The sequence below is a fragment of the Coffea arabica genome, chromosome 4c (genome assembly GCF_036785885.1).
Source record: "Coffea arabica cultivar ET-39 chromosome 4c, Coffea Arabica ET-39 HiFi, whole genome shotgun sequence".
Lineage (NCBI taxonomy): Eukaryota > Viridiplantae > Streptophyta > Magnoliopsida > Gentianales > Rubiaceae > Coffea > Coffea arabica.
The window spans coordinates 44,560,996-44,571,099 of NC_092316.1; positions in this window are offsets into that span (position 1 = coordinate 44,560,996).

The window sequence follows — 10,104 nt, forward strand, 5'->3', positions numbered from 1 at the left end:
GGTAATGTATTCTCCCTGTCTTCCTTTAGATAAATATGGGACCAATAGGACCAATTTAATTTATGAATCAAGGGACCACATGAACCCCTTTTATCAACCAATAAATCAGTACAAGCCCCACCAAATTTGGTTGGATTCTAGCGTTACAGTGTAACAATACAGGTGCGACAAATCAACACTAGCCATTATTACATTAATTAAACAATAGAATATTCAGCATTTAAGAACTTGAACTTATTACATCTGCTTGCTTCTCATTCTTCAAACTTACAATTGGCTTGCTTGCATTTTGCTGTCCGATTCCTCCATCACGAGCAAGTCTCAAATTTGCTCAGAATTTGCACACTTCGCACGGTCTCACGTTTTGACTGGATTTACCTAGATTTATTACTGCTTGAAAGGGAACTTCCAAAAATACACCTTTATGGACGTTAAATTAGAAGTCCAATGGCTTTTGGGTGGAGGCACAGCAATAGAGGTCCTTAATTGGCCCAGATATTTAAGTAGGAGTATTATATTGGTGTAGAATAACAGCCAATTAGCAAAAAGGGTTAGGGCCTAAATTTTTCATTTTCAATTAAAGCCTCTCCAAGAAGTCAAGGTAGCCCTCTTTTCCATACATCTCAACAAATCTCCATATTTGGATGGTTTGACTCCTAAAGATTTTGGAATTTGGTTAAAAAAGATGTGATGGAGATTATTCAAGGTTTTTTGCATTCTAGTTTTTTTGTCTAAGGCCATTAATGAAACTTTGGTAATTCTCATTCCAAAAATTGACACTCCCCTAAATCTAACTCATTTCAAATGTATTAGTTTATGTACTATTTTGTATAAAATCATTTCGAAGGTTTTGATTAATAGGCTTAAGCCTCTTTTGAACTCATGCATTAGCATCTCACAAGGTGCTTTTATTCTAAAAGGCAAATCTTAGACAGTAGACAAAGCTGCAGATATATTGTTGGGGCAATATTCACCACTTATGATTCGACAGCCAAGAAATTATCATCAAGAAGGACTGATCAATTGTCGGTAGGTAAGAATTTATTGGTATACCAATTGAAGATTGACGAAGAGTGCTCTTATTTAGTGTAATACGATATTTAGATAGGTTGATATTGATGCCATAATCGACAGATAGGAACTTATCGACAGCATCCATTTGAGGCCGATCAATAATCGACATGATATCCGATATTTATACACCTATTAGTAAGCATGAACATATGCTAATATGTGCAGATATGAAAGGGAGAAAGGAAGTTGATTATGCTAACTTGTGTATTAGAAGACATGCATCATATCAAGGTCCTAAAAACTAGCAACGTGTGAGTTATGAATTTCTAGAAGTAAGGAAGTGGGTAATTCCTACTCCCGCCATTTCAATATATATATAAGAAAAGGCTCCCACTTAGAATAGCTTCCTTCTTACTTTCATAGATAACTTTAGGATAGTTTTAGGATTTCTTTGTATAGCAACTATTCCCCTTTCATTTCTATTTTGCTTTGAATCATTCAACTTCGTGTTCCTAGTTAATTTCATGTTAGGTTCTTTAAATTGTTTAGTTGTTATGAACTTATTTCCCATCTCAAGCAAGCTTCTTAATTTTCAGCAATCTTTATGGTTATGATGAAGTACTTTTATCAATTTTCCTCTAGAAATCAGTTCTCATTTCCAATGTTTTCTTTACCAACTACTTTGGCACAAATGTTAAGTTCTTGAGGTTACTTAAGGCTGACGAACAGCAATCACCTAGGAGTCAAGTTTCATCAACGTATTCTCTATTTGGCTCTATTTGTTTCTTTTCTTCACACAAGCACACTCGGAATCTACAACCACTAAGGTGAACGTATTCGCTATTAGCATCGAGTTCGTTGGCTGCCAAAATTAGCACGAACACGTATGTTATCAATCGTCGTGGTCAAACCAAAGGCATAGTTGAGGGTTTTGAACCAGATAAAGAGACACACAAGGACATAACAAAAACAATTCTATCAAAAAATATTTTAAAATTAGAAAAAAAAAATTTTAAGTCAAGTAAAATTCAAATGCAAAAGCTTCTTACTCAAACAATTTCCTATCCAAACTGGAGAAAAAGCGAAAAAAGGGTATGGTAGATCAGACAAACAAAAAAAAATACAAATTTAAAAAGAAAAACATGATAATAAAATTACCATAAAAAAATTCACTTTCACCTTCGATATCTCTCGGAAACATAATTGGTAGCCCTAGAAAAAGATGGGGAGGCGGTTTTCATGAGAAACTTAGGTGGTTGCAGTAATTTGAAGAACTAAAAAACTAATGATTACCTACTATGGTAAAGCAAATCAAGAAGAATATAAAATACAAAAAAAGAATTCCTTGGACAGAAAAAAATAGAACAAGGAAAAAGAGAAGAAATCTTTGTTATGGATATGTAGCGTAGGCTGTTAATGGACAGATAACGGCGAAGGTGCCAAATTGTACCATAACCGCCTTAAACAGCAATAGCATTTCCCTGATGTAACTCATTGGTCACTGAGAAATCTAGAAGAGCTGGAGGAGAGAATCTCTCATTTTTTTCCCATGCCGTGACTACGCAGCAAAACGAACCTCTTCAACAATGCTCCCCTATTATAACAGATGCATACACAAGTTTCCCTTGAAACAAGGGCTCATTTCAACATTGCCATAACATGTAAACTGTAATTGCCAATGTTAACTTCTATAAAATGTTGGCAATTATGGAAGTCACCGTTGGAAATTACAGTTTACAATTGTGGCAAGGTCAAAATCAGTCATTTTTTCAAGGAAAACCTATGTATACATCCACTATAGTAGGAAGGGAAACCTGTGTATAGTAGGAGGCATTGTTGAATAGGTTCATTTTGTTGGGCAGTGATGGCATAGCATCAGGGGAACTAAGAGTTGTCTTAATAATTTGGAATCCAAAATCTTCAAAGTTACAAATGTGTGTGTGTATATATAGGTGTAAGCAGGAGGTTTTGAATCAAAAACATCTCACTTACACTCCCTCTCCATATATCAATATATTTATATTCATAACTACATCAATTTAAGGAATAATACCAAATGCTGGTAAAAACATTAGCACCAAATAAGATTAATTAAATTATTTACTAAAGGAAGAGAGTATCGTCTTTCAAAGAATTCATACCTAGTACTAAAGGCATCATCAATTCAAAAAAGCTCCCAAAATCTAGTCATCATCAATAAGTCAACCATCCAAAGGGAACTAGACATTTTGGGCCCTTTAGTTTAAGTGATTTCTCAGGAATGTATTATATATTCAAAGCCATCATTTTTTATCCTCTTTGGGAAAAAAATGCACTTTTAGTACTGAAAATTTGGGGATTGGAACCAATTGAACCTCAATGTTTCGGCCAGAACAAATAAAATATCCCCAATATTCAATTTTGAGGACTGTGAAGATGAAGAATATCCTACACTATGTTGATTTTGTTTTTATTCTAAATTTCTCTAGTTTACAGGGTATCTAATACTTCTTTTCTTCATCTTTTATTCCAGGCTTTGGTTAAGAGTAGGGTTGAAACTACAATTGTACTCTTGTAGTTGAAGATGTCTAGCATATGTTGATTTTTTTATTCTAAATTTCTCTAGTTTATAGGATATCTAATACTTCTTTCCTTGATCTTTTATTCCAGGCTTGGGTTAAGATTGGGGTTCAAACTACAATTGCACTCTTTTATGTCCAGCTTATGTTGATTTTTTTATTCTAAATTTCTCTAGTTTACAGGGTATCTAATACTTCTTTCCTTTCTTAGATTTAATCGAATTCAAGAATCAATTGTTGAAACATCTACAGGAGTTTACTTATTTAAAGCCATTCAATTACATATACCTAACCTATCCGAACCAACCCATTTTATGAATTCTGTTTTTTGTAAGCTCTTTTCCCCCTCTCCCTTCTTTATCATTATTCCACTAGATCCAATCTAAACGGACAAACAAATTGGTTAGTCCAAATCAAATCGTTGCATATAAATATCATTATTAGATTGATCTAAGTTCATGCAGTTTGTTGTTTATTATATTACTATTTTCATTTGGTCAATCGTTGAATAAAATCAACTGAAATGGGAATTTGTTCGTGGTTTTTTTAATTTTAATTTGAATATTGAATAATGCGATAGAAATCTAATAGATTTTTTTTTTTAGTTATTGTAACGTGACAAGAGTTCATATTATAACTGATTTGGTATAAATGTTGATTCTGATTTGATGTTAAGTTTATATTTTAATTGTGACCTTTAAAGTTTATATCTATTAAGAGTCGAGGAGATCTTGATCTAATGACTAAAGTAGGGGTGAGCAAATTCGGTACGTACCGAATTCATACTCGAATTCATATTCAATTTGGTAATTTAAAATAAGGTATTTGGTAATTTGGTACAAAAGCAGTATTTACCGAATTCACCGAATTCTAATATGGTATGAAATACGTAATGAGATTATGAATTTGGTAATAACCGATTTCGAATTCGTTTATAAAGAATTGGTTTAGTATTAGTATATACTACTAATATATTATTATATTATATAGATAAATACTATTAATAATAGTTAGTATATGGTATTGCCATGTACTTATGATAATAATAATATATAATAATGTACAATATATTATTTTTAATGTTTGTTAATTGTTATATAACTATAATAAAACAAATATACAACAATACATAACATAATTATAATACTTATTATTTTATACATGACTAGAATTATATAATAATTAATAAGTATAGGTATAATATATAACTATATTTAGTATAACTATAATACTTATTATTTTAATTAGGCCAGAAACTGCAATTAAAGGATTCAACAATTTTTTTTAAATGAATTCGGTTAACCCGAATTCATTACCGTTTCCGAATTTAAATATTAAAAAATTGAATGAATTCGAGTATCTCCAATTCGAATTTGAAAGCGGTTTAGATTTCTGTAAGTCTAATAACCGAATTTACCGAATTCATATAACCGAATTACCGAATATGCACCGTTTGCTCACCCCTCGACTAAAGTGATGTTCCAAACCTTAGAGTTTTGGTGTTGAATGGCCCTTCATGCCTTTATTTAATAGTGAAAAAGTAAAATTTATAATCTATTGAAGAGTAGTTTTAGCTAATTTTGATCATTTTCTATTTTAAAACTTACAAGAACAAAACTTTCTAAAATTTTTTAGATTTCTTTAATAAGTTCTACCCTTTTGTTTTTTTTTTTAATTTCCTAGCATTTGTTAGTGGTCTTTCTAGAAGATTTTGGGAAGTAAAACTACTATGGAGGGATAATTTAGGAAGAGGAGAAAAGATACCTTATAACAATGTTATCTTGTTAGCTTTTTTTTTTCTTTTTTTGGTTAGCATATTCACAACTATCAAAATACATTATCATATATATATATATATATATATATATATATATAAGAAATACCATTAGATGTGCATTTTTTTTGCTATCTTCATGAACATAATATTATAAAAAATTCTTTTTTTCACTTTATTTTCTTCTATAACTTATCATCGTTTCCTCAAAACTTCTTTGGAACTCAAACTTTTGTTCATATGCATTATTACTAGGAATTAGTAGTTGTACCCCTCTATTTTATGGGATATGAGCACCTAAACACCTTGTGATTTCCTTACAACATATAAGTTATTAACAATTTGCTATAGCAAAAAAATTATAATAACAATTTTCCTCAAAAAATAACAAATAAACAAGAATTACAATTTGAATCATACCTACATATTAATTGGAAATGACAAAGCAAAAAGAGTGCACTGAAAAGAAAAAATGCTTAAAATTTAAAAGAGATTAAGTTAGCATATCGCCATCATGTTTCCAACCGACTTTGACATTAACACATTCACAAAATGACTTCAAGACATTTGAGTGACTTTCCTAAAGTCAAATTTTCTGATGATATCCTTCTCCAGATAGGATACGAAAAAGATCCCAGCATATGGAAGTCAACAACATCGTAATTTACGTAGTGTTTTTGAGGATAATGAGGTATATCATTGTCTGTTACCAATTTCATTTAGCAAAAAGTGCTATGGTTGCTCTTACGGCTGGTGAGCTTTTGCTAAAAAAGATTTAGCCATCACATTGATCAATCTCTTCTCTGGGAAGACCATACAACTTCCTCCTATAATGGAAATCCCTCAAAGATTTAGCCATCACATTGATCAATCCCTTCTCTGGGAAGACCATACAACTTCCTCCTATAATGGAAATCCCTCATTTTGATCCTCCTTATGAGGAGAATGAGGAGAGTTCCGTTGATGGAGAAATCCCTCAATTTGATGGTTATGACAATAACCAGGTTGAGGAGGGTCCAGCTGAGGCTTCAGTTTGCCTCAAACACTTGATTTATAAGGTACTCTTGTCCTGTGATCCTTGTTTGGATCCAGACGATTATGTCATTGCTACAATCCATGGAATAGCACCCATGGTTGAGTCCATAAGGTCAAGAAAACAATCCTAAAATTATCTTTACTAGTAGTTTGTATCTGTTACTGATGTTTAGTTTCACAAGGGGAGGTTATATATGTTGTAAATAGTCACAAGAGACTTGTTGCGGTCGACTACTTTTCTGGTAATGATTCATCAAACAATGGGAATTGCTGTGGTGATTATCAGATGATCGAGATGATTGAGATGTTACTACTGAGGATAAAGATGGTAGTGAAGATAGCTATGATGGTGATGATACCTATCAAGGTGATGCTCTAATGGAGTACTTGATAACGAAGCATCCTACACATTGGTCTTAATGTTCTAAAATGTCATATCTAGTTGAATCATTGGACAAAAAGCTATCATTATTCCCAAAGATTTACCTTTGGATGGTGGAACATCAAAACTATGAGTAGCAAGTGTCAAAAAAATTTTCAATTATTGACAATTTCAAAGGTTTCATCTAGAAGCTTTCTGCAATTTTGCTTGCAACTTTTCGAGTTTCAAATGATTCAACCGCCATTTGAAGGGATGCATTTCCAAACAAGTTTCTACCATTCAATAACTATTTAAGGAATATGAAATTTTATATATGGATCAATTTGTGGTCTTTTGGCTGCAGACAAAAAAGACTTACAAATTCTACAAAAATTTCTGCATTTCTTTTCTTTGTTCTTTGGGGTAGTAATAATTTAGTGTAGAGTTTTGTAATCAAACTTCATCTTATCTTAGAAGATATTTGTCCTTAATTTTTTGCACAATATAGTGGGCGAATAAAGCCTTAAAGAAAGTGATTTGCAATCACGATTTGAATCCTTTTTCTTGTTAGTTTTGTAGCCATTTCATAGTATTCTTATTGTTGTTGTCCAACAACCTTAAAGCTTCATTCCTCCCTTGAAATGGCAAGCACCATAATAGATTTGGCTTCCGATATTTTTAAACCAGACCGTTTTGATGGTGGAAATTTTATTCAGTGGAAAAAGCGAGTGCATTTCCTTCTTGTGGCCCTCAAAGCAGTGTATGTTCTAACTACTCTAAGGCCTGCAACAAATGATGAAGAAGAGACATTGGATGGCATCCGCAATAAGTAAAAATAGGACACAGATGGTGAGATTTGTAAGGGACGCATTCTCAATGCAATGAGTGATGGATTTTTTGATGTCTATAATTCAGTGACAACAGCCAATAAACTTGGGACAAGTTAGAAGCAAGGTACATGAGGGAGGATACAACAAGTAAGAAATTTCTTGTCTCTAGTTTCTTTAACTGTAAAATGGTAGACAAGAGACCTGTTATGAATCAATTTGCTGAACTTGAAAATATGCTTAATCATTTTTCTCAACATAATAAGTTTATAGATGAAACAATTATTGTTAGTTCCATAATTGATAAACTACTACCCTCTTGGAAGGATTTCAAGAGAGATCTCTAACACAAAAAGGGATAGATCACTCTTGAATATCTTGCTAACTCTTTTCATGTTGAGAAAAGTTTATAATGCAAGAGAACAAAGGAAGTGATGATTAAAACATCTAAAGGGATGTGATTGAAATCCAATCCAAGAATCACTAATAATGGAACCTCAATTCAACACTAGTTATAACAACTAGTCTTAAATTCAATGAACAAAAGTACATTGATATAGTGGTTTGAACTAGAGGTGACAATATGGATAAATGGTTCATAATTGGTTTTGACTTAATGGATAGTGGATGAAAATTATCCAATCCATTTAGATCTATTTAATAAATGGATCTAAATGGATTGGTCTAAATGGATTAAATAAAAACCAATTATCCATTTATAATCCATTTAAATATTTTGGTAACTTTTTTTTTTTTGTTAGATCCCTCGATATGCTGTAGCCACTTTGGGCCATGATTAATCCGAAGTTGAGCCAGGTTGCCCCCCATAAGAGGTGCAAGCTCTCTCAGCACCTGTTTTTCCATTCACAAGACTTAAACTCGAGACGTTGCTTAAGGGAAGCCAAGTGCCTTGCCAGTCAGACCAGGTACCCCACTTGGCCTAACAACAAGAGTGGTCCCTCTCGTTTCTCAACATTAGATGAAAATTTCATCATGAAAGCATTTCCTTAAATGCATGCCACAATAGCACAAGATAGAAACATGGTTTTTAAGTAAATGGATATATATGAATTTTGTAGATAATCCATATAAATCCATTTAATTTAATGATTCTACTTTGGTCAATCATTTAAAACCAATATTATAAATGGATAATCCAAATTCAGTTAATTATGGATTATATGGATGGATAAATAAATCTCAATCCAAATTGCCACCTCTAGTTTGAACACTACAAAATATCCCAAAAGCTGTAGTGTAATTTTTCCTGCTTGAAATTGGAAGGTTGAATTTAGAATTCTCAACAAGTCTTGTAAAATGCTACAAATGGCAGGGGCAGCGGGGGCATTAAGAGCTTACTTATATGAATGTTGGATTGATGGCATCCACAAAGTTTTAAACTTAACTTTGAACACGTTCATGAAAGGATAGGGATACAAAAATCTATTGTATCACTTGTATAAACAAATTAAAGAGAAATAAATCTGTGTGTGTTAATTTATGTTGCTTGTTGCATATACTCTTGGTTCAAAACTTGCCTACCAGGTAGTATTAACAAGTTATAATCAATTAACACCAAGATGATAGTTCAATAAAAAAAATACTATTGTTTATGCATAGATTATCAAAATTTTTCAATGATCCATAAAGAAATTTTCAACTTAAATTTTAAATTACTGAAAATTTCAAAGGTCACACCTAGCAACTTTCTATAATTTTGCTTGCAACTTTTTGAGTTTCAAATGATTCAACTACCATTTGAAGGGATGCATCTCCAAACAAGTTTCTACTATTCAATAACCATCTAAGAGATATGAAATTCTATATATAAATCAATTTGTGGTCTTTTGGCTGCAAACAAAAAAGACCTACAAACTCTAGAAAATTTTTTTCTCTTCTCTTCTTTGTTCTTTGGGGGATTGTAATAATTTAGTATAGAGTTTTACAATCAAATTTCATCTTATCTTAGAGAATATTCGTTCTTGATCTTTTGCACAATATAGTGGATGAATAAAATTTCAAGAAAAGTGATTTGCAGTCACGATTTGAAGCCTATTCCTTGTTAGTTTTGCAGCCATTTCACTAAAATGATTGATAGGAGAGGGTATATGTAAGAGGTATAAGAACAATTAGAGTAAAAATTCAGAGTAAAGAATGAACCATACTTTGATCCCAACAATTTTGGCCTGCTTTCTTAATATAAGTCACCAAAAAATTATTTTCAATCTTTTGTCTCAATATCTTTATCTCCTGCTCCATTTCCTTTAAAACAAATGTCATGGTCTTTTGTTATCTATCAATAGCATGTGGCTTAACTGGTGTTGGGATATGGCCCTCTCGCACTTATAGCAGGATTAGTTAATGTGAGAAAGCGAAGTAATTGTTGCTTTAGCTTTTATTTTTATGTTTATATTTATTTCTTTGGTCCGTGACTCATATTGCTATTCTTCAGTATTCAGGTTGTTTCCAACATCACAAATTAAGGGACAATCTAGGACTGGTGGTTGAGTATGATTTTCAAGAGGGAATTGATAC